The sequence below is a fragment of the Heterodontus francisci genome, chromosome 12 (assembly GCF_036365525.1).
Source record: "Heterodontus francisci isolate sHetFra1 chromosome 12, sHetFra1.hap1, whole genome shotgun sequence".
NCBI lineage: Eukaryota > Metazoa > Chordata > Chondrichthyes > Heterodontiformes > Heterodontidae > Heterodontus > Heterodontus francisci.
In genome coordinates this window covers 106,490,847-106,516,880 of record NC_090382.1, presented here as the reverse complement: position 1 = coordinate 106,516,880, position 26,034 = coordinate 106,490,847, and the positions used below count along the sequence as shown (strand labels likewise).

Below are 26,034 nucleotides of genomic sequence, written 5' to 3'. Positions count from 1 at the left end.
GAGAGTGTGAGTTTTAATTTGAACTCAGTGAAGATGTAGAGATGAGGGAGAGTGGTGAGTGTGGGAGATTTCAACATTGCAAGGCGTAACCAAAAAGCAAAATTCAGAGAAGCAATGAGGATAGAGACAGAGAGATGGAGAGAGGTAGGGAGAGAGAGAGAGATTGAGCAACAGAGAGATTGAGAGACAGAGAGGGAGAAAAAGAGATAGAGAGACTAGAGAGAGAGGGACAAAGCAACAACGAGCAAGAGAGAGAGACAGAAAGAGAGAAAGACAGAGACATGAGAGAGAGAGAGAGAGATGGACATAGAAGGAGAGATAGACATAGAGAGAGAGACCAACAGAAATAGAGATAGAGAAACAGATAGACACAGAGATAGAGAGAAACAGAATGCCAGAGCGATTGGAGACTGGGGATAAAAGCATAGGAACAGGAGGAGGCCATTCAGCTCCATGGGCCTGCTCCATTATTCAGTTAGTTCTTGGCTGATCTGTGTCTCAACTCCATTTATCCGCCTTTGCTCCATACCCTTGACACTCTTACTCACCAAAACATACCGATCTCAGAGACCAGCTAGCAGAAGAGAAATTTCTTCCTGTCTATGGCCCAGAAGTAGCAAGAGTGCTCCCTCAAGTTCTCAAACTGTATCTCCCTATCTCTGTAATCTCCTTTGGACCTACAATCCTCCAAGATCCATTAAACATTTACGATTTCTACAGCTCCAGCATTGATAGCCGTGTCTTCGGCTGTCAAGACCCGAAGACTCTGGAATTCCCTCCCTAAGCCTTTCCACCTCTCTCTCCCCTTTAGATGCTCCTTAAAACTCTTTGACTAAGTTTTTAGTCACCTGTGCTAATGCCTTCTCACGTGGCTCAGTATCAAATTCTTGTAAAGCGCCTTGGGACTTTACTTTGTGAAAGGAGCTATATAAATGCAAGCTATTGTAATGGAATTTCCATTATTCAGGTCATCAGATACTGGAGTCTTGTGTGGAGCATAAACACTGGAATAGACCAGTTGGTCAAATGGCCTATTTCCACGCTGTAAACTCTATATAATAAAGCAGCGTGGAATATTCATGGTAATTTAGGGTGGGCAGAAAGACAGAACTGACATCAAGAAACGACTGAAGACACTGGATACTGCAAAAGCTATGGGCCCTGACAATATTCCGGCAATAGTTCCCCTCCAAGTCACACACCATCCTGACTTGGAACTATATCGCCGTTCCTTCGCTGTCGCTGGGTCAAAATCCTGGAACTCCCTTCCTAACAGCACTGTGGGTCTACCTACCCCAAATGGACCGCAGCGGTTCAAGAAGGCAGCTCACCACCACCTTCTCAAGGGCAATTAGGGATGGGCAATAAATGCTGGCCTGGCCAGTGACGCCCACATCCCATGAATGAATAAAAAAAAATTATGGTCTCTAGTCTCACCCATTTGAATTTTGAATGTAGATGAATTTTCTGAGGGGCTGAATACTTCAGGCCAGCTAACCTGTTTGTAGATGTTGTTCCAGGATTAGAAACCACCGTCTAACTGCTGGACAAGGCATTTTCTGTCAGACACTGGAGGAATCTGGCAGGCCTCAGTGGACTGTAGGCACACAGAGACTGTAAACCTATGCATCCAGGAGCGGAGCCAAGCAGACTGCGTGGGCTCCCAGACTCAATCACTGCTCTGTACTGAGTTACCTGACCCCAGCTAGAGCAGCAGTTGGTCTCAGCTGCAACTCAGTGGGTAACATTAGCTTGCCTTGGAGTCAGAAGGTTGTGGGCTCACACCAGAGAATTGACCCCCATAATAGATTTATATTGGGGAAGGGACCTGGAGCAAAGACAGGTCAATGGAGTTATGGGATAGATCAGCACTAATCTGATTTAATGACTGAGTAGGTTCAAGGGACAGAATGGCCTCCTCCTGTTGCTATGGCCTGGTGTGGGACATTGAGGGCCAATCATTCACCTGATTTGAGTACCAGCTCCCTCCCATAGCTGCAGCTACAGCTGGTGAAAAGAAGATAAATGCACTACAAGAGGAAAGCAAAGATAAAAAAAGAGACTTGCATTTATATAGCGCCTTTCAGAACCTCAGAACGTCCCAAAGTGCTTTACAGCCAATGAAGTACTTTTGAAGTGTAGTCACTGTTGTAATCTAGGAAACACGGCAGCAAATCTGTGCACAGCAAGATCCCACAAACAGCAATGAGATAAATGATTGGTTAATCTGTTTTTTACTGCTATTGATGAAGGATAAATACCAGGGATAACTCCCCTGCTCTTCTTCAAAACAGTGCCATGGGACCTTTTAAGTCCACCTGAGAGAGCAGACGGTCCTTCAGTTTAACGTCTTATCCAAAAGTTGGCACATTCGTCAGTGCAGCAATCTTTTAGTTCTGCAAGTGCAAATATCCCTCATCACTGTCCCTCCAACAGTGCAGCACTCCCTCAGTACTGCCCCTCCACCACTGCAGCACTCTCTCAGTACTGACCCTCCAACGCTGCAGCATTCTCTCAGTGCTGCCCCTCTGACAGTTCACCACTCCCTCAGCACTGCCCTTCTGACAGTACAGCACTCTCTCAGTACTGCCCCTCTGACAGTTCAACGTTCCCTCAGTACTGCTCCTCTGATAGCGCAGCACCACCTGAATACTGCCCATCCGACAGTGCAGCATTCCCTCAGTACTGCACTGAAGTGTCAGCCTAGATGTTTGTGCTCATTCTCTGGACTGGGACTTGAATCCATAACCTTTGACTCAGAGGTAAAAGTCCTACCCACTGAGCCATGGAAAAGGATTTGCAAGGGGAATGGCAGCACGACTGTAGAGAAGAATTTTTGGTATTTTGAAGGTCAGTGACGGTCAGGGAGGGAGATGGAAAAATAATAACATACATACGAACAGACCAATAAGGAGAAGGAGTAGGCCATTCGGCCCCTTGAGCCTGCACCACCATTTGATAAAGTCATAGTTGATCGGATTGTAGCCTCAACTCTACTTTCTTGTCTACCCCCTACACCCTTTAACTCTCTTGTCAATCAAGAATCTGTCTAACTCAGCCTGAAAGATATTCAATGACCCTGCCTCCACTGCTGTCTGGGGAAGAGAATTCCACAGACTAACAACATTCTGAGAGAAAAAACTCCTCATCTCCATCTTAAATGGGAGACCCCTTATTTTTAAACTGTGTCCCCTAGTTCTAGTCTCATCCATAAGAGGAAACATCCTCTCAGCATCCACCCTGTCAAGTCCCCTTGAGAGCTTATATGTTTCAATAAGATCACCTCTCATTCTTCTAAACTCCAATGGATACAGGCTCAAACTGTCCAAACTTTCCTCGTAAGATAATCCCTTCATCCCAGGAATCAGTCGAGTGAATCTTCTCTGAACTGCTTCTAATGTAATTATATCCTTTCTTAAGTAAGGAGACCAAAACTGTACACGATACTCTAGATGTGCTCTCACCAATGCCCTGTCCAACTTTCGCAAAACTTCCCTACTTTTATATTCTATTCCCCTTGCAATAAATGATAACATTCCATTTTTCTTCCCAATCACTTGCTGTACCTGCAGACTAACGTTTTGTGATTCATGTACCAGGACACCCAGATTCTCTGTACCACCGGGTTATACAATCTCTCGCCATTTAAATAATATAATGGAGATTTTGGAACAAAATTCCAGAGGAAAGTGGCTGCAAGAACAATCATTGATGGTGGAGGAGAGGGAGCAAGTAACTAGAATTGATGCAGTGCCTGAGGGAAGTGAGAACGCAGAGGAGATTTTATAAATGGAGGAGATGGGGGGATTCGAAAGTGAGGGCTAGGATCTTTGGCTGGGATGTTATGGCGCCAAAGTGGACGCAATTGGAGCCGGGGTGGGTGGGGGGAGGAGGGGTTGTAAAATCACATGGGGTGGCATTGGGATGGACCTACAACATCATCATGCTGGGTCTGCATTTTACCACCAATGGACAGCAAGTTAAGTGAGAACGGCGCACACATTTTCAAAACTGGCAATTGAGAGCTTGTTAAGATTGTTGAAGACCCAATTCAATGGTATTTCACGTGCCCATTCAAATTTTACAAGGAGTGCACAGGGGCCATGGGGCATCGGAGCCCTGGCAGGTATTTAAGGGCAGCAATGGGATGGCAGCTGAGGTCATTGCTGCATTCAGCAGCCATGGGGTCAGGGAGTTCACCTTCACAGGAAGGCTGGTGCAGCATGGCCAGAGTGTTTAGTGGGGAGGAGGGGAAGTTGAGGACCCAGGGATCTGAGGTTGAGCCTCCATTGTGCCATCAAGCTCCTGGCACGGGGGTCAATCGAGAGGGGGTTGGGAGGTGGGGGGTGGGGTGGGCAGTGTTGAGAAAGCAACTGGCAGAGTGGCCCTTCAGACTGGCAGTGCCCAAGTGCCATGGGCATCGTCCTTTCAGGAGTCAGGTCCTCCAGGGAGGAGGAGAACCTGAGAGGGAGGGAGGTGCCGGAACATGCATCCGGTCAGCGGCAATGTCATGGCCACCTGCAGGGGCAGCCTCGGGATGGGGAAGTGGCAGAAGGCCACATCGATGACCTCTTCGCCCTCTCCCAATGGCAGGTCCACACAGCTGGCTGGATGGCTTCTGACCCTGCTGGGCAGGATGGTCTAAGGCTGCTGGGCAGGTTGGTCTGAGGCTGCTGGGCAGTTGGGCAAGGCTGCTGGGCAGGATGGTCTGAGGCTGCTGGACAGGACGGTTTGAGGCTGACGGCGTGGCCGCCTCAGCCCCTGTCTCTGGCTGATGAATGGTCAGCCACCCTGTAGGCCATTAACTGGTCAGCGTTGCAAGACTGTTCAGAGAACAGGGATCAGGGCGGGTGTGCCAGCGCCACCCACTTCCGGTCCCATTTTCCCCTTCTGAAGACAAGGTGGGGCTTGCTTCTGATGTCCTCTCAAGTTGAATACATTATGGACACACAGTGCAAGTTCTCAAGTAAAGAATGGCCATTTAAGCAAGGTACCCAAAAACTGCCCATGCCAGTGATCCATATCCCAGCAGGGGTCATACCTTGAGGAGAGCATTAAGAGAGCACCACCGTAATTCTGCTCCCATCTTCTTGGACAGCAGTTGCTGGTAATGATTCTGCTGTTGTCATTTACACCTCCTTTAGACCCACCTAACTTGACCCAAGTTTCAGTCACCCATCATCCCCTGTGCTTGCTGACCTACAGCAGCTCCTTAACTGGGAGTCAATAACTTGTTTTTAAAGTTCTCATCCTTGTTTTCAAATCCCTCCATGGCCTCACCCCTCTCTATCGCTGTAATCTCCTCCAGCCTCACATGCTTCCAAGATATCTGTGGTCCTCCAATTCTGACCACTTCAACATTCCCAATTTTAATCACTACACCATGCCTTCAGCTGCCTGCGCCCTAATCTCTGGAATTACCTCCCTAAACCTCTTTGCCTCTCTACCTCTCATTCCTCCTTTACGACGCTCTTTAAAACCTACATCGTTGACCAAGCTTTTGGTCACCAGCCCTCATAACCCCCTATGTGGCTCAGTGTCAATTTTTGTTTGATAATCACTCCAAAACCAGGTTAGTAATTTTAAATTTGAGGTGTTGCTTTGATGTGATTAGCAGGATTGTAGAACATGGACCACACTTGAAACTCTCTCCCCAAACGCCTCCACCTCTTCACTTTTAATATTCTGCTCAAAACCTTCAACCAAGCACTGGCCACCTCTCCTAACACCCCTGTTGAGGCTTGCCACACACTCCTCCATGTCTCTATGAAGTGCATCAGGGTGTTTCCATTGAAGAGGATATATAAGTGCAAATTGTTGTTGTAAGAGATTGACTTTGGATAAAACACTCCGGGAAAAAAGCAACATGACCTGGAATGGAGACACCAGGGATTTCAGTTTTGCAAAACTGACAGTATCACTACAGACCTAAGAACAGTAGACGTGCAAAGAGATTTAGGGGTCCCTGTACACAGATCATGAAAATGTAGTAGTCAGGTACAAAAAAATAATCAAGAGTGCATGGATTATTAGCCTTCATAATTAAAGGGTTAGAATATAAAGGGGAAGAAGTTTTGCTACAACTATTCAACACCCTGGTTAGATCACACCTGCGGTACAGTTCTGGGCACCATGCCTTAGAAAGGAATATATTGGCCTTGGTAGGAGTGCAGCGTAGATTCACCAGAATGCTACCAGGGCACGATGGGTTAGATTATGAGGAGACATTACAAAAACTAGGTTTGTATTCGCTGGAATATAGTGTTTTGTTTATGTATTAAAAGCTTAGAATTCTGTGTGTTTTTAAAACTGAGGAAAGGATTTTTCTTGGTGGATATTGATTGCTGAAACTTGGTGGGTTTGAACGGAATGAAATACACAGACTGCAAGGCACCTGTTTCCAAACAACTCAGCAGGGCAATGACAGGTCAAGATTTATGATCGTCATGTGACTTAATTGTTGAAGTTAATTTCACTTTTGGATTGTGAAAGACCAGTGAGCTGGACAAGGAGCAGGTAGTTGAAATCTGGCTGTGACCTACCTGGACACTGGAGAAAAAGAGCTCACTCTGTAAAAGAAGACTTGCATCTCTTGAAAAGAAATCCTGCATTTGAAATGTGGCTGTGATCTGCCTGGAGAGAGAAAAAAATACCCAGGAAAAATGAGTTACTTCTCTATGTAGAGGAAGGCTGCTTTTCAGAGAAGAAACCCCTGTATGTCAGAGCAGATTCCTATTGCCTCCATTCTTTGAAGAATCCCTGCCTCAAGAGTGGTTCCTGTTGCTGTCTGTGTTTTGTAAAACCCTAAAATCTCAAGAAAGCTTCTACTGCTAGACTGCTGCTTTTTAAAACCCAAGCAGACCTGTTACTACACCCTTTGCTGAAAGACCTGTGTGATGCCTGCTGCAGACAAATTGCCTTGAACACCTACCCATCACAGACTATTCATCAACCTTGCCTGGAGAGACTTCGAGTGGTATCCGATTATTCGACTCTGGGACACCTCGCCATACCGAAAACATCCTACCAGAACGTGATAAACTTAATCATTTTACTTTTTCCTTTTTATTCCTAAGAAACAGCTGTAAACCAGAAAATCCTTTTTCCCTGTTAACCAGTTTTTGAATGTATGTGTGTGTGCATGAGGGCTAGGCAGAATAAGGAGTTTTTAAAAAATCTTTTCACATATAGATTTATCTCGTTATTGTTTAAGACTTATTATTTCTTTTCTAATAAATAGTTAATGTTGAGGTTGTTCAAAGAAACCTTGTTTTGTGTGCGTTATTCTGGGGGACAAATAGAGCGTCTAATTTGGCTATTCCTTGGTAGGTAGAAAACTTTCTTGATATGCTGCGACCTGTGGAGTAGTGGGACTGAATTAACAGTGCATTACTCCCGCCTTGGTCATAACAATAGGTTAAGGGAGATTTGATTGAGGTTTTATGATTTTGAAAGGAATTGATAGGGTAGATAGAGAGAAACTCTAGGATAAATCAAAGCAAGAGCCAGGCCACTCAGGAGAGAAGTTGAGAAATTTCTTCATGCCAAAGAATAGTAGAAGTGTGGAACTCTCTCCCACAAAAAGCAGTAGATTATTTATTTTAAATTATTAATTTTAAACCTGAGTTTCTACATTTTTGTCAGCCAGGAATATGGAGCCAAGGAAGATGAATGGAGTTAAGATGCAGATCAGCCATGATCTCATTGAATGGCAGGACAGGCTTGAGGGGCTGAATGGCCTCTTCCTGCTCCTTTGTTCCTATGTGTCAAGGTTCAATCTGACTTCTGCGTGTTCTGAGGACCACTGTGGGAATCATTCTCACCCAACTGCACCATGGTGTTAAGCCTCATGTAAGAAGTGCTGAGAAGGCCCCTTGCACCTACAGGGGACCTTATATAAACTGCAATGTTTTGAAAGTGCCAGGATGATAAGCATACGTGAACAGAGTCTCTCTGGACTCCAAGAGTGAGATTCAGAAACAAGCTGTGTGAATCAGGATGCTGCCTCACCCTATCTCTTTCCTCCTTCGTAGACTGTTACTCGCTAATGGAACCAAAGCACTTTCATTCTTTTCATCACCACCGACACACAGTGGCAGCAGTGTGTACCATCTACAATATGCACTGCAGCAATGCACCAAGGCTCCTTAGACAGCACCTTCCAAACCTGTGACCTCTACCACCTAGAAGGACAAGGGCAGTAGATGCATGGGAACACCACCATCTGCAAGTTCCCCTCCAAGTCACACACCATCCTGATTGAAATATATCGGCCATTACTTTATTGACGCTAGGTCAAAATCCTGGAACTCCCGAACTAACAGAACTGTGGGAGTACCTTCACCAAATGGCCTGCAGCAGTTAAAGAAGAAGGCCCATCACCACCTTCTCAAGTGGCAACTAACAATGGGCAATAAATGCCAGCCTTGCCAACAATGGCAATATCCCGATAATTAATATTTTAGAAGTGTGATTTACTAAAACTGCTAATGTAATCTTGACAATCTGCAATTAGCCCCTTACCAGTGAAGGTACTGCAGTGTCACCGGGGGTCGGAAGGTGTAATTATAATATAACGTGTTTACATAGTAAATTTCCATAAGAAAATGAGCTTGGACAATTATCACAGAAATAAAAAGGACAGAATGCATGGCCTTAAAATGAGGTCCTAATTGTGTATGCAAACCTTAGTCCAATAATCCCATTTCACCTGAAGATTGCACCTCACCCGGGCTCCCAATGTACAACACCACATACCACATCAGATTGATAACCACCTTCGTGCAAAAAGTGAATTAGATACTAGCAATAAGAACAGATGGCAACCCTACTCATTAAAGACAAGTATCTCCGGCAAACAATTGAAATAATTGGAATTAAAGTCAAATTAGCTTGACTTCCTGTACAGTTAAGAGAGAATTAGGCACAGGACAACATTTCTGTGCTGATAGAGGGTTAAAATCAAGATGGACTAGGAATTTATAACCTCACCACAGTCCTTAATTTTTTCCATATGTAACCCTGTCAGTCTCCCTAACCAGGGGCTGTGTGTTTAAATCTCTGATTCCAGTCACTTTTTTTTTGTTCGTTAAGTGTCTTATCGACATCTTTGTGTCAAACTGTGATTTTTTAAAAAACTGCACTTGGTATTTCTGAGGAGGCAATGGCAGCAATGGTTTAACAAGAACATGAATGCAACATGAGGACAAGACCAAGAAGGTTTGATGTCGATTCATTGACCGTGAGTCAGCTCTTGGCGTGGAAAAACAGTGCTCTCAACATCCTTTTTTAAAATCCCGCACACACACACATACACAAAAAGAGTTGGGCAGCTTGCCAGACTGGAATTCTCTCAGAGCTGGAGAACTGAGATCAGGAGGGGAGGAAACCAGTTACAGTTACAAAGTCACAGTGCTCTTCCATATATTCAAGAGTTCAGACTTTCTCCTCCAAGTTCCAGGAACATTTTTTTTTTCTCTTTCTCGTGTTGTGTTTTTAAACACACAGACGTGCCCCTCTTCAATCGAGCAAACGAGAGAGTTTCTGCTCCCCTGCAGAGTTTGCACGGAGTTTCGAAAAGAAACTTTTTGAGAAACTTTCTCTCTCTTTCACCGCCAGCTCGTTACAACTAAACTTCTAGCCGATTCTACAATAAGCCCGTCGGGTTGAATAACTTGCAGCTGCGGAATCAGCAACTCTATTCATGTAGTTTGTTCGAAGAAAAATCGAAGACTCGACTCTTCGTAAGAGGAAAATCTCGCAGCGTTGGCTTTCCAGGTGAGATTGCATCTGAAACATTCTTAGGGCTCAGCTCTTCGCGTCAGATTTCTGGAGTTAGCTGGTAACTTGTTCCATATAGTTTTGAAGGGGGTGGAAAGCTTTTAAGAATGAGTTGAGCCGCTCGAATTTTTGATTTCCTCCTTGTAATTCTTAACCCCTTTGTGTCTCCTGCAATAGTATTGTAACAATCTGTGTAGATCGAATTTCTCACGATGACTGAATCTATAAGACAATTGGCAGAGCAACTAGAGGAGGAGATGAGAATTATTTTTAGACAGCGAATTGTTCTAATCTTGAATACATTCTTAGAAAGGGTGGAAGCAGATTCAATAGTAAAACGTACAGGGCTGTGGGGAAAGAGTCGGGACAATGGGACTAATTGGATAGTTCTACCAAAGAGCCAGCACTGGACCAATGGGCCGAATGGCCTCCTTCTGTGCTGATATGCTCTTGATTTATTAATTTTAGCAGACTGCAGTGAATTAGTGGTTAAGAGGGATGGTGTTTCAAAAAAAAACAGTCAAACTGATTAGGATAATGGTTTTAATCAGATACATTCTTCTGCAAATTGTCATCTTTGCCCACTAGATCTTCATGATGAGTTTGCCTGGGGTTTTTTCTGTCTTTGAAACAGGAAAAGGCAGTTTTTAAGAGTGAGTAAAAGAACTTGTCATGGGATTGGCGTGTCTCAGTTGGGATCTAAATGTCTCGCTGGAGATTATCCCTGGAATTTGGCATGCACACATGGACCAGTTCCAGATACACGAGTCCAAAATGGTGGGTCAGAAGCAAAGGGCTCCTTTAGGGTGGAAGTGGGTTTTGCTATTGATTCCCAGGTACCTAACTGGCCATCCTCAGGTCCTTGCCTGGTTACTGGCCTATTGATAGGGAGATGAAAATGTTAAATCATCATGAGCACTGAGCTGACTTTTCCAATATCCAAGTATTGAGTGGGAGTTAATCTAATGTGGGGCATAAGAATTTTGGAGAAATTTTGTTCCATTGATTGCCCTTGAAACCTCCCTTTCTTTGACCAAGCTTTTGGTCACCTGTCCTAATATCTCCTTATGTGGCTCAGCATCCACTTTTGTTTGATAACCCTCCTATAAAGAGCCTTGGGATGTTTTACTATGTTAAAAGTACTATATAAATGCAAGTTGGTGGTGTGTTGGTGGTGAGAATGTGAAATTCTCTGCCACATTGAGTGATGGAAGCAGACTGAGGGAGGCTTAGAATTAGGTAGAATTTTACAGCTCAGTAATAGGCAACCCAATAAGGCTTTGTTAGTGTTTATGCTCCACACGAGTCTCTTCCCACCTTACTTCATGTAGCCCTATCCACAAGCCCCTCTTTCTTATCTAGCTTCTCCAAATGCATCTATGCTATTTGCCTCAACTACTCCATGATCAGATCAGCCATGATCTCATTGAATGGCTGGACAGGCTGGAGGGGCTAACTAGTCTACTCCGATTCCCATGTTCCTATTTGGTGGCGACTTCCACATTCTCACCACTTTCTGGGGAAAGTTGTTTCTCCTGGTTACCTAATTGGATTTATTAGTGACTCTCATATATTTATGGCTTGATGTACACATGAGGGAGAAGGACATAGAGGGATTGGGGAGGGGGAAAGACATTTTAGAGTGAGAGGAGGCTCGTGCAGAGTATCAACACCAACATAGACCAGTTGGGCTGAATGGGCTGATTATGTGTAAAAAATCCAGGGAACATGAGCACAGTGTTTACACAATGAATATCAGCTTCAAACTTTCCAAGCATATGTTTGTTGTTAGCCTTCTGCCGGTTAGTGAACATAGTCCAATTCTCCAGCTTATTGGGAAAATAATTTGCACTTTCATTTGAAACGGGGTCTCTTCGTATGAATAAATCAGCAACTGTATTTATTTACGTCCTAAGGTGCTTCACAGGAATGTTATCAGACAAAATTTGACACTGAGCCACATGCGGAGATATTAGGACAGGTGGCCAAAAGCTTGGTCAAAGAGTTAGGTTTTAAGGAGCTTCTTAAAGGAGTAAAGCAAGGTAGAGAGGCGGAGAGGTTTAGGGAGGGAATTTCAGAGCTTAGGGGGTCCAAGGATAGATTCTTGGGGGAGTTCCTAAAGTGAGTTGAGCAGCAGTTACAAAGAGAAACCATTGGTAGAGATGCTCAAGTTGGGATTGTACGGTTAAGAGTGGAATCAAATGAGGGCAGTGCCACTGAGCTGGACAACAGAGGAGAGGATGGTGTGGTCAAATGGTGTGGTCAACCATATCAAAAAGGTTGAAGAGAAAAAGAAAACTGTCATAACAGTCACAGAGAATCTCATTGGAACTTTGGTTGAGAATGTTTCACACTGTGAATGAATGTCAGTTAATAGTAAAGGACTAAGGAACCAGTAAGGAGTACCTGTTAAATGGTACACCATGCTCTGAGAAGAGAGATGGAGGGGTTACAGTGCATGTTAAATGGGACAGGGTATGATTGAGGGGTTATCTAGAGCAGGAAGTGAGTAGAGTGGCTCCAGGTCTATTCACTGTAACCTCACAGGAAGCCATTGTCCTTCAAAGGGCACCAAAGCAGCTAAGTTTTGAGCTCGAGGAAAAAGTAAGGAGACTGGGATGGAAACTTCGAGCTGAAATAATTAAAATTTACGAGATTATGAAAGGAATAAACGAAAGCTGCTTCAGGTAAAATGCTGGCTACTCATCGCCAGGGAAATGAGTTAAAGTTTAGGAAGTTAGGGTTGTCTCTGTTAGAGGGGATGCAGAACCGAGAGACCTGGAGGTATATATATGCATACATTTGTGACGGTGGCAGGACAAGTTGATTGGGCTGTTTTTTAAAGAGCCAAATGGGATCCTCAGCTTCATCAATAGAGGCATGGAATACAAAAGTAAGAAATTTATTAAATCACTGGTTAGGCCCCGACTGGAGTATTGAGTCCAGTTCTGGGCTCCACACAATAGGAAGGATGTCAAGGCCATGGAGAGGCTGAGCAGAAGCTTACCAGAATGGCACCAGGGATGAGGAACTTCAGTTATGTGGAGAGCCTGCAGAGGCTGGTCTTGTTCTCCATAGAGCAGAGAAGATTGAGGGGAGATTTGATAGAGGGGAAACAGTGAAAGAGGATTGCATAAGTGCTTGCAGGGAAAGATTTGCAGGGCTATAGGTAAAGAGTGGGGGTGGGGAGAATAATTGGATAGCTCTTTCAAAGAGCTGGCACAGGCACAATGGACCGAATGGCCGCCTTCTGTGCTATCTCATTCTATGATTCTATTGCCTGTGGACCAATGAGTAAAGGAGCCTCCGGCCTATTACTAACCAACAGCAGTGTTTGTGGTCCCAGCTGGTAGCTGAAGTCTGGGATGAGTTAGCTGATCTGACTAATAGCACATTGCGTCTGAATCAGAAAGTCGTGAGTTCAAGTCCCACTCCTGAGGCTTGAGCACAAAATGCAGGCTAATACACCCAGTGCAATATTGAGGGGCAGTACTGAGTGAGTGAGCGTTGCACTCTCAGAGGAGCAGTACTGAGTGAGCATTGCACTGTCGGAGATGCAGTACTGAGGGAGTGTTGCACTGTTGTAGGATTTAGGGAGGGTGTTTGTGGACAAGTCTGCGATGGATGGAGGGTGCGATGCCCAGAGGCAGGAGAGGCCCAGGGTATCCCTGGGAAGCATCACTCCTGCCCTTTCTGGTCCCACAAAGCATCATTCCCAGGGCCTCCTGTGGCCTGGATCCTGGTTGATCCCAGCTTCCTTAGGCCTTAGTTCCCACTCTGGCAACACTTCGATTTTAAAATTCTCATTCATGTTTTCAAATCCCTCCATTTGTCTCACCCTTCCCTATATCTGTAACCTCCTCCAGCCCTATTACCTTGCATGATCTCTGCGGTCCTCCAATTCTGGCCTCTTGCCCATTCCCAAATTTAATCACTCCACTATTAGCAGCCAGGCCTTCATTTGTCTCGGCCCTAAGCTCTGGAATTCCCTCCCTAAACCTCTCCACCTCTGTCTTCTCCTTTAAGATGCTCCTTAAAGCGTACCTCTTTGACCAAGCTTTTGGTCACCTGTCCTAATATTTCCTTAAGTGGTTTGGTTTCAAATGTTGGAATAGTGGAGTCTAGAGGTAAGAAAGGCACGGATGAGGGTTTTTAATAGCAGATGAGCTGAGGCAGGGGCAGAGTCGGGCGATGTTACAGAGGTGGAAATAAGTTGTCTTAGTGATGGTGTGGAGAGGTGGTTGGAAGCTCATCTCAGGGTCAAATATGACCCCTCTCTTGTGAAGATCATGGGATGTTTTACCACATAAAAGGCCCCATATAAAGTTGTTGTTATTTGTCGAGCCTGTGGTTAAAATTGAGACGGTGGCATCCTGACGACATCATCAGGGGGCAGGCGGCCTTCCTCTGCCTGAATTCAGGTGGAGTTTGGGTGCACAAACCCCACCCACTAGCCACCTTAACCTCGCACCCTTCCCACTGGCACCATTTACGTGGTGCAGAGGGAGAGGTGTTAAAATTAGCCCTCCAGAGCAGGACTTGAACCCATGATCTTCTGCCTGGGAGGTAAGAGTGCTGCCAACTGAGCCACAACTGACAAGATTAATTGCCTTTTCCAGTCCCTACAAATTCTCATGTTAAGAAAAATGGAGAGTTGGAGCTCCCTTCGGGAGTGCATTTTTCTTCAAGTGGCCATCAACTGCTGATTTATGTAACATTCCTGGTAAAAAGGAAAACCTTTCATACACTAACATCAGCCTGACATGGAACTGTTCCATATCAAAATGTGCTGACTGCGATCACTTATGTCTGATTTTACAGTTATTCTATCACTCTGTGTTCTTTGTTTCTATGGGTTCTCACTTACTTTAATCTGTTATTTCTTTTCCAATACTGAGTGTGATCACAGACAACATAATTTTTTAAAAACTCCCTACAAGTTGCAGAGTGGCACAGGGATTCAACTAGATCATGATAAAGAATCAAATAGGAGCAGAGAGAGAGAGAGAGAGAGAAAGAACAATATTTTCAAATCCCTTCATGGCCTCACCCCTCCATATCTCTGTAACCTACAACCCTCTGAGATCTCCATCTTCCTCCATTTCTGGCCTCTTGTGCATCTTCGAGTTTAATTGTTCCATCATTGATGACCGTGCCTTCAGCTGCCGAGGCCCCAAGCTCTGGAATTCCCTCCCGAAGCCTTCTCCTCGCTTTCCTCCTTGAGGACACTCCTTGAAACCTCTTGTACCAAGCTTTGGTCATCTGTCATAATACCTCCTTTTCGACTCTGTCAAATGTTATCCAATTACGCTCCTGTGGGGCGTGTTAGACATTTTACTACATTTAAAGGTGCTATATAAATATGTTGTTGTTGTTGAGTGACAGTATGAGATGCAATGGTACAGCTGGAGAGAAACTAAGGGAACTGAGTAGAGAGGTAGGAACAAAGACAGAGAGAGCAAGTGAGATGGATGGACAGACAGAGAAGCTGAAACAGATACAGACAGACACATACAGGCAGAGAGGCTTAGGCAGTCACAGTCACACAGACACATACAGAGACACACACACACACACACACATGTATATATACACAGACAGAAAGAGATGCAGATGTATCCTTGCTCACTCTCACACATGTTTATTCGCTCGCTCAGTCAGTCACTCACACTGTCACTCACGCATGTGCATTCACACTCATGCACATGCTTGTTCACAAACACACAGATACACACATAGAGGAAGTTGACTCGACTAGCTTGCTTGCTTTGTTTATATATACAATGATTGTACCAGTGCAATCTGACATGGATATACCAGAGAGAGAGAGAGAGAGCTGGAGCAAGCTTCCTCTCTGGGGATTGTTGGTATTTCTACATTCTCTGAAGCTGATATAAAATCCGTAATTGACCTGTGTACTCGGCCAGACCCACTGGACCCCTCCTGAGTGTCCATTACATGGAGCCTACAGCACAAACATAGGCCATTGGGCCCAATGGGTCTATGCTAGTATTTACACTCAACTCTTCGAAGATATTCAAAATTATGAGGGGTTTTGATAGTTGCCTGTGGCACGTGGGTCAGTAATGAGAGGTCACAGATTAAAAATAATTGGCAAAAGGAACCAGAGGGGAGATGAGAAATTACTTCACACAGGATTGTTATGATCTGGAACACACTACCTGAAAGTGTTATTCAAACTAATTCCATAGGAACGTTTAAAAGACAGTTAGACATATACTAGAAGAGGACTAATTTGCAGGGTTATGAGGTGGAGGACTAATTGCATAGCTCTTTCAAAGAGCTGGCATGGCACAATGGGCTGAATGGCCCTTTTCTGTGCTGTAACATTCTATAATTCTATTTCATTAAACCCTATCAGCATAATCTTCTATTCCTTTCTACCTCATGTAACACTTAAAACACTTAACTCCATGCCTGCACAGTCCTTGGATTGATTTTTTACAGTCTTACAGTCACGAGATCAGGACTGGAACCAGGGGCAATTTTATTTCCCTCTTCCTATCCCGAGTTTGGCACTGGATAACATTCCCAGGAAGCTGCAAACACTGGTGTAGATGGTCTTGTTTATCTGCAATAATCTGGGACTGCAGGGCGATCGTTGTGAATGATCGGGGAATAATTTTTGAAAGGAAATTCAAATTCAAGATTTCTTGCCAGTTGTCTGAAAGGTCACAGATGGGGAAGGGAGTAGAGGTTGCCAATTCTCCAGGAATGCCCGGGAGTCTCCAAAAATTGGAGCTTAATCTCCAGGACACTGCTGCAACAGAAAAACATTGGGGCTTTAACAAATATGCTTTTTTTTCATTTTCTTTGAACACTTTTCTTTATGGGGAAACATGTTATTTGATTAAGAGTCAGGACTGATCCAGTCAGGTGAATCTTATCGTCTTCGCTTCTAAACACGGGCCAGGACCATTTCTGGATCCCGACTCCGATGGTTTCTGAGGTCCACTCACCTACGTGATCTTCCTGGAGATGGCCAATTAACGGCTGCCTCCGGGAGTCCAATTGAGAATGGCAGGTGGGCTGCGCAGGCGAGAGGGCCAATGGGAGCACCCGAGGCTCTGGGTGGCTGGTGTGGCGTCACTGGGAAAGGTGGGCTCTGCCGATGTAGGTAAGAAGCAAGTTGGAGGCGCTCTCTGAAGACTTTTGAATGTGTAAAAATAAACTGTGGCCCCAGTTGCCAGGTCATCATTGTGAAGGGAGAGCCCCTCTATAGGATAGCCTACGGCTACAGCCTTGGCCCTGTGCCACCCACAGCTCCAGGAGAGGGGGAGTTATAAGAGGCCTCACTGGCCCCCTCAGCCTGCTGCTGGGAGGCTGCCTCCAGGCAATGACCGGGCTTTGGTCTCAGCAGAGGGTCCATCCACTGTCTGGAAGATCCCAGCGGAGTCACCAATCAGCCCCCCAAGTGGCCACTTAATTGCCACTAATTGGCCACCCACCACAGCCTCTGGCAAGATTATTCAGAGGCAGGGTCGCAATGGGGTGACGACTTGATGCACACCTTTCTAAAATACCCCGCCCCACTTCCAAAACCGCCTCCACACAACTGATTAGATCCCGCCCAAAGTGTCTATTTGCTTTCCAATTGGCTGTGGGAAGGCAGGGCACCACAGGGATGGACATGTCGGGTGGCCATTGGTGGGAGTGTATGGGAGCAGGACAGCTGGAGATGGGAGGTCATGTGATGAAACCTCCAGGAATATGTCCAAGCAGATTTGGCAACCGCTAAAGTGTGACCGACTGTAAATGGCTCTGTCAGTTAGCTCGCCGTCCCTAAATGGGCTACAAAAACATCTTAGACTCACCAAAATCTGATTGTCATTCTTTTAGCATTTACGATAGTGGGGAGAAGGCACTTACATTTTTTGTTGGGCCTAGATGTATTTAAAGGTTATTTAAAGAATTTGAACAATTCAGGAATCAATTTAGATTTTTGTTTGGTAAAGGCAGCGAGGGAGACGAAAACTAGAGGCCATCAATAGCTAGTCATGAACAAATCCAATTGGGAATTCAGGAGAAACTAATCCCAAAGAGTGGTGGGAATGTGGAGCTCGCTACCACAAGGAGTGATTGCGGCGAATTGCACAGATACATTTAAGGTGAAGCTGGATAAACACAAGTGGGAGAAAGGAATAGAAGGATATGCTGACAGACTGAGATGAAGAGGGAAGGGGAGAGGTTTGTGTGAAGCAGAAACACCAATATGGAGCAGTTGAACTGAATGGTCTGTTTCATTGCTGTTCATTCTATGTCCTTGTACAATTTTTTGTTTTGTCTCCATGTAATTTTGTTGTTCTGGGTCGAGTACAAAATGAAAATGATTTCAGATGCATCGCAATATAATGTTTCACTTAATCACAAGGTCAGGATCTGCTGTCCAATCATAATCTGAGAGGAAATGTTTACTGTTTTCTCATTCCCTGCAATTCTTGTCTCCATTCTGTGATTGGGATCTTTCTTCCTTTGTATTTTTAATCTTATCTCCCCCACTTCTACTGTCTCCAGTCACCAGCTCCTGCAGCCCACATGCTCCAAGATCAGTCAGGAATGGGGTTGAATGAGCAGTACCTCACCTGCTTGTGGAAGGTGTGATTGGTCTCCCTGAGGTCCGGCTGCACTGTGGGGCTCGCTGTTTGGTGCACGGGGAAACTGGGCTCTGCCTAGGGTTGTCAACATTCCTGGAGTGTCCTGCAATTAAAGATTAATCATATGGGCACCGCAGTTTACCCCACACAGTGATGGGACATGGGTATTTGCCTGTGATTCCCCCAGACAGTATTGGGACATGGGTCTGTGTCTGATTCCCCCAGACGGTGATGGGACATGGGTTTGTGTCTGTGATTCCTTCACACGGTGATGGGACACAGGTGTGTGTCTGTGATTTGCCTACACGGTGATGGGACACGGGTCTCCGCTGATGATTTCCCCCTGCTTCCTAATATTACACCCTCACCTTGTTTCACTGGTCAGGCCAAAGGCAAAATGCCCCTCCCACCCTCCCCCCATAACCTACCCACCTGGACTTCTACAAGTACAATTGAAACAGAGGACAATAATCTAATGGGAATTATTTAGCTCAGTGAATCTCATCTGTCATCAATCTCCTGGCTCCTGATATGCAAAGTACACAGTAGTTGTTTTAACAAGGATAGATTGTCCTTTAAATCTCATTGTTAGCAGAAGTGATCACTCTCTCCTACTGTCTCTCACTGGGTTTCTGCCCAGCTGAGACCACTTCATTCCATTTGTGAGCAAAATGCTGTCGTCGTGAGAGAGAGGAAGAGAATCTCTGTTTAGTCAGAAATGTTCTACACGAAATTAAAAATGCTTCATTCTGTTAAACATAACAAAAATAACGGTTGACTGTAAATTTAAACCCCAGGCTGTATAATATCAGGGCTTAGCATTGAGTTATAATTAACAACAGACACCATCAAGCCAATGGTCCAAGGAACAGGAGGAGGCCATTCAGCTCCTCATGCCTGTTCCGTCATTCAATTCAATGATAGATGATTTGTATCTTAACTCCATTTACCCGCCTTGGTTCCGTAACCCAACAAAAATCTATCATTCTCCATTTCCGATGGTTTAGTTGACACCCCAGCCTCAACAGCTTTTTGGGGGAGTGAGTTCCAGATTTTCACTACCCTTTGTGTGATATTTCTGTCACATGTACCATCGCCTCAAAGATTGAACAGACTGGGGCTCTTATGAAGGGGTTTGATGGGGTAGACAGAGAGAAGATGTTTCCACTTGTAGGGGAGACTAAAACTAAGGGCCATAAAAATAAGATAGTCATTAATAAATCCAACAGGGCATTCAAGAGAAACTTCTTTACCCAGAGAGTGGTTAGAATGGGGAGCTTGATAACACAAGGATTATTTGAGGTGAACAGGATAGATGCGATTAAGGAGAAGCTAGATGAGCACATGAGGGAGAAATGAATGAAGATAGGTAGATGAAGAGGGGTGGGAGGAGGCCCATGTGGAGCATAAACACCAGCATACACTAGTTGGGCCGAATGGCCTGTTTCTTTACTGCAAATTCTAAATAGTTCTGTATGAAATAGCAGAGTTTCTTGCTGACGGAAACTCACCTCAACTCATTAATTTAACAGAGATTTTTTTGGGGGGGAAGGAATGGCAGGAAGTAAATTTGGAGTCTTTATTCAGCACTGGCTGTAATTTATTTGGAGACAGAAGGTCTTGTAATTTCCATGAATGAGTAAGATTAATATATACTCTTGAAGGCTGTTGCTGAAGTCTTAAGTAACGTTGTTTATTGCCTATCTAAAACCCAAGTCTAGCTCGTTAGAGTGTCAACTGTCACACTGGCTATGTTGACCCATGGCCTTTTGGGATTTGCCACGAGGGTTGAGAAAGGAATTGCAGCCTGACTGGGGACATGTCAATTACAGTATCACCTCATGGGCTGTGCCTCACTTACTCTTAACATATTTATAAAAACGTTCCTCAACATCCCTTTCCAGGTTCCTTTCCAGCTGCTTCGTGATATCTCTTGCCCTAGCACCATGTGGGCAACATGCCCTTAGGGACTTAGGAGCAGACCTGTAGATTATTCTATCTAACTCCCTAAAGAAAGAAAAGGCTTGCATTTTTATAGCGCCATTTCACAGCCTCAGTGCTTTACAGCCAATTAAGTGCTTTTGAAGTGTAATCGCTGTTGTAATCTAGGAAACGCGGCAGCCAATTTGTGCACAGCAAGCTCCCACAAGCAGCAACGTAATGAATGATCCGATCATCTGTTTTTAGGCTTTGGTTGAGGGGGTTCCTCTATTCCAAGTGTGACCCCACTTCAAAAAAAGTCTTTCATTGGCTATAAAGCGTTTTGGGATGTCCTGAGTTTGCCAAAGGTGCTTGAAGAATGCAAGTTCTTTCTTTATTTAAATGAGGGCCGTTGGTGAAACCCCGTTGCTGCCTTTGGAGAGAGAGAAATTAGCCCAGTCTAAACCCGCTCCAAGTTGAAATCCACCCACTCTCCTCTCACACACCGGCTCAGATTTGTTAATTGAGCACAGATCAGGGATGAAATCTGGGTCCTTGCTGATGTGTGTGGAGCTCGGAACCACACTTCCCCGTGCCCTCAGTCATTGGCCTGACGATCCTATTTATGGAATATTATTTCAAATCTCTTGCACCCAATTTTCTTTAATTTGTCTATTAAATAAAAACATTGACTCATAGGTTTTTCAAAGTTCCATCTGTTTTTCTTTACAGTAACCTCACTCCCACGTCTCTGTTGGTTTTGTTTTATTCCCAGACACTAAAGATTCGGTAAGCACACTAACTGTTTGTGTGCTTGTCAACCCCACAGATGGGCTGTGTCAACATCTCACTCTTTTAAAACAGATCCCGTACTTTTTCCCATGTTTTTTTCCTTATGTGTTTGGCAGGAAAAGGTCAGTTTATTCAGGAAATGTTTAGGATGTTTGCCAGGGTACTTGCCAGCTCTGCATCTTACTTAAGAAGGATTGGCAGGAGCAGGGCCCATGTGGCTGAGAGAGTGCTGCCTGTTTATGTAAGCGGAGGAGGCAGTGAAGCAGCTATGATATGAAACATCGGGAATGGATGATGCCTGAGCAGACCTTTTCCCAATTCACACAGAATGGGACCGAACTCTTTTAACAGTGTGAATTCTGAGGACAATGGGACACATGGTTTCTGTTCCCTCAAGTTTAGACGGTCAGTGAGGGGGGGGAGGGGTGAACTATTCAGGGTGTCTAAAACAATAAAGAGGTAGATACGGAGAAACTGTTTCACCTGGTGGGGGTATCCAGAGCAAGGTGGGGCAGAATCTTAAAATTAGAGCTCGTCCAATTCAGGAGTAAAGTCCAGAAGCCGTTTGTCACACAAAGGGGAGTAGAAATCTGGAATTCTCTCTCCAAAAGATTTGGTGGATGCTGGAGCCAATTTAGAGCTTTCAAGATCGGGAATGGTAGATTCTTGTGTAATGATATTAAGGGATTTATAAAGTATTTACAGCACGGAAACAGGCCATTCAGCCCAAAAGGTCCACGATGGCATTTGTGGTCCACACAAATAATTAGTCAATATGTGGGAGGATGTAAGTAAAAGTGAGTTAAGATATAGATCAGCCACAATCTGATTGAATGACGGAACAGGTTGAGGGGCTGAATGGCCTCCTTCTCTGCAGTAAGTTTCTATGATTCTATGGTATGGGAGTTAGGTCACAGATCAGCCATGATCTCAATGAATGGCAGAACAGACTCGAGGGGCTGAATGTCCTCCTCTTTTTAAGTTCCAAGATTGAATGTGACTGGGGTTGCCTGCTCTAATTGGACATTTTCCCGGAGGCTTCATCACATCCTGTGATTACATTAAGAACTGAGATAAGTAAAATTGTGGTTTCAAGTCACACTCCAGGGAATTGAGCACAAATTCTAGGCTGGTGCTTCAGTGCGGTACCAAGGGAATCGTCCAATGAGACATTAAACCGAGGCTCCATCTGACTCCTCAGGTGGATATAAAAGATCCCATGGCACTATTCAAGGAAGAACAGGGAGTCCTCCCTGGTGTCCTGGCAAATATTTATCCCTCAACCAACATAACAACTAGATAATCTGTTTTTGGGATCTCATTGCTATTTGTGGAAGCTTGCTTTGCGCACATTGGCTGCTGCGTTTTCTGCACAAGAACACAAGAAATAGGAGCAGGAGTAGACCATATGGCCCATCGAGCCTGCTCCGCCATTCAATATGATCATGGCTGATCTCGGGCTTCAATTCCACTTTCCTGCCCGCTCCCCATATCCCTTGATTCCCTGAGAGACCAAAAATCTATCTATCCCAGCCTTAAATGTATTCAATGATGGAGCATCCACAACCCTCTGGGGTAGAGAATTCCAAAGATTCACAACCTTTTGTGTGCAGTAATTTCTCCTCATCTCAGTCCTGAATGATTGGCCCCTTATCCTGAGACTGTGTCCCCATGTTCTAGATTCCCCGACCAGTGGAAACAATCTCTCAGCTTCTACCCTATCAAGCCCTTTCAGAATCTTGTATGTCTCAATTAGATTGCCCCTCATTCTTCTAAACTCCAGAGAATATAGGCCCAATTTACTCAGCCTCTGATCATAGAACAACCCCCTCATCGTGGGTCAAAATCCTGGAACTCCCTTCCTAACACCACTGTGGGTGTACCTACCCCACATGGACTGCAGCAGTTCAAGAAGGCAGCTCATCACCGCCTTCTCAAGGGCAATTAGGGATGGGCAATAAATGCTGGCCTAGCCAGTGATGCCCATATCACATGAACAAAAATGAAAAAAAGGGACCAATTTAGTAAATCTTCACTGCACCGCCTCCAGTGCAAGTATATCCTTTCTTAAATGTGGAGACCAAAACTGCACACAGTATTCCCAGTCTCACCAAAGCCCTGTACAGTTTTAGTAAGACTTCTTTATTCCTGTACTCCAATTCCCTTGCAGTAAAGGCCAACATGCCATTTACCTTCCTAATAGCCTGCTACACCTGCATGTTAATTTTGTGCGTTCCTTGTACAAGTGCCCCAAGTCTCTCTGAACATCAACACTTCCCAGTTTCACACCTTTTAAAAAATATTCTGCTTTTCCATTTTTATGACTAAAGTGAACAATTTCACACTTCCCTATATTATACTCCATTTGCCATCTTGTTGCCCACTCACTTAACCTGTCTATATCTCTTTGCAACCTCTTGTCCTCCCCGCAGCTTGCCTTTCTGCTGAGCTTTGTATCATCAGCAAACTTAGATACATTACTCTCTGTCTCTTCATCCATGTCATTAATATAGATTGTAAATAGCTGAGGCCCCAGCACTGATCTTTGTGGCACCCAACTTCACTGCCTGCCAACTTGAAAATGCCCCATTTATGCCCACTCTCTGTTTCCTTTCTGTTAACCAGTCCTCTATACAGGCTAATATATTACCCTAACACCATGAGCCCTTGTCTTGCCTAGTAATCTTTTATGTGGCACCTTATGAACATCCAGGTATACTACCTCTACTGGTTCCCCTTTATCTACCTTACTATTACATCCTCAAAAAACTCTAATAAATTTGTCAAACAGGATCTCCCTCTAGGAAAACCATGCTGACTTTTTCTAATCATACCATGCTTTTCCAAGTGCAATGTTAAGACTTTTTTAATAATAGTTTGTTGTGAAGATGCTGGAAACTAATACCTGGAATGGGTAGGTTGTTTTACGAAGAAAGTTTCGACAGGCTAGGTTTGTATCCGCTGGAGTTTAGAAGAGTAAGAGGTGACTTGATTGAAACATGTAAGATTCTGAGGGGTCTTGACAGGGTGGATGTGGAAAGAATGTTTCCTCTTGTGGGAGAATCTAGAACTAGGGTGGCACAGTGGCGCAGTGGTTAGCACCGCAGCCTCACAGCTCCAGGGACCCGGGTTCAATTCCAGGTGCTGCCTGTGTGGAGTTTGCAAGTTCTCCCTGTGTCTGCGTGGGTTTTCTCCGGGTGCTCCGGTTTCCTCCCACAAGCCAAAAGACTTGCAGGTTGATAGGTAAATTGGCCATTATAAATTGTCACTAGTGTAGGTAGGTGGTAGGGAAATATAGGGACAGGTGGGGATGTTTGGTAGGAATATGGGATTAGTGTAGGATTAGTATAAATGGGTGGTTGATGTTCGGCACAGACTCGGTGGGCCGAAGGGCCTGTTTCAGTGCTGTATCTCTAATCTAATCTAATCTAAACTAGGGGTCACTGTTTTAAAAATAAGGGGTCGCCCATTTAAGACAGAGATGAGAGGAAATTTTTTTCTCTCAGAGAGTCGTGAGTCTTTGGAATTCTCTTCCTCAAAAGCAGTGGAAGCAGAGTCTGAATATTTTTAAGGCAGAGGTAGATAGATTCTTGCTAAGCAAGGAGGTGAAAGGTTATCGGGGATAGGCAGGAATGTGGTGTGATCAGTTCAGCCATGAACTTATTGAATGGTGGGGCATGGCTCGAGGGGCTGAGTGGCCTACTCCTGCTCCTAATTCATATGTTCGTATCTACTTCGTTGGCTGTAAAGTACTTTTGGATGTCTTGAGCTTGTGAAAATTGCTATAGAAATGCAAGTCTTTCTTTCAAAGTGACTTTACGGTATGATGTAATATTTAATGTCATTATCACTGCTTGCTTCAAAATGATGGCTTAAAAATGGCAGAGCGAAAGAAAGAATATGTTAACTGGGCAGGGTAGTGTCTTTTTTTCATTTTTAAGAATTATCTCTGACTGCTCTCCCAGATGTTCCTCGCAGCAGTATCCGGGAGATTAATCTTTAATTCCTGGCATCTCCAAAAGAGTTGGGAATCCCTAGATACGAGATATATCTTTGACCCTTGAATAGATCTGACTGCAGGAACCTGCACTAAAACCTGCTCCCTTACCCTGCCCTCAGAATTGTTGACCTACGGTCAAGTTGACTCCATTATGACTCATTGCTTGGTGTTTACTAAATTATGTGGAGAGACTGGAGAAGCTGGGATTGTTCTCCTTAAAGCAGAGAAGGTCAAGGGGAGATTTAATGATGAAGTGTTTTGATAGATGAAATAAGGAGAAACTGTTGCCAGTGGTAGGAGGCTCAGTAACCTGAGAACAGATTTAAGGTGGTTGTCAAAAGAACCAGAGGCGACATGAGAAAGCATTTATTTGCACAGCGAGTTGTTATGAGCTGGAATGCACTGTTTGAAAGGATGGTGGAAGCAGATTCAATAGTAACTGCCAAAGAGAATTGGATAAATACTTGAAGAGAAAATATGGCAGGACTTTGGGGAAAGAGCGAGGGAGTGGGACTAATCGGGTAGGTCTTTCAAAGAGCCGGCACAGGTACAATGGGCCAAATGGCCTCCTGTGCAGTGTCATTCTTTGAATCATAGAACCCTAGAAATTTACAGCATGGAGGGAGGTCATTCGGTCCATCATTTCTGTGCTAGCTGACATGTAGCCATCCAGCCTAACCCCACTTTCTAGCTCTTGGTCCGTAGCCTTGTAGGTTACTTCAAGTGCATATCCACATTCTTTTTAAATGTTGGTTTCTGCCTCTACCACCCTTTCAGGCAATGAGTTCCAGATCCCCACCACCCTCTGGGTGAAACGAAATTCCCCTCGAATCCCCTTTAAACCTCCACCTCATTCGCTAAATCTATGCCCCCTGGTTATGGACCTCTCATCCAAGGGGAATCGGATCTTCCTATCCACTCTATCTA

General features: G+C 44.6%; 1 protein-coding gene across 2 annotated transcripts in view; it reads left to right on the top strand.

Annotated features, from left to right (window-relative positions):
• Positions 1-9,311: 9,311 nt before the first annotated feature.
• Positions 9,312-26,034, top strand: part of LOC137376051 (platelet-derived growth factor receptor beta-like) — a 107,515-nt gene continuing 90,792 nt past the window's right edge. Inside the window, exon 1 of one of the 2 annotated variants that reach the window (XM_068044035.1) lies at positions 9,312-9,777. The gene's annotated coding sequence lies outside the window, so the exon portion shown is untranslated. The remainder of the gene's footprint in view (positions 9,778-26,034) is intronic. The other variant, XM_068044034.1, reaches the window with a different exon arrangement.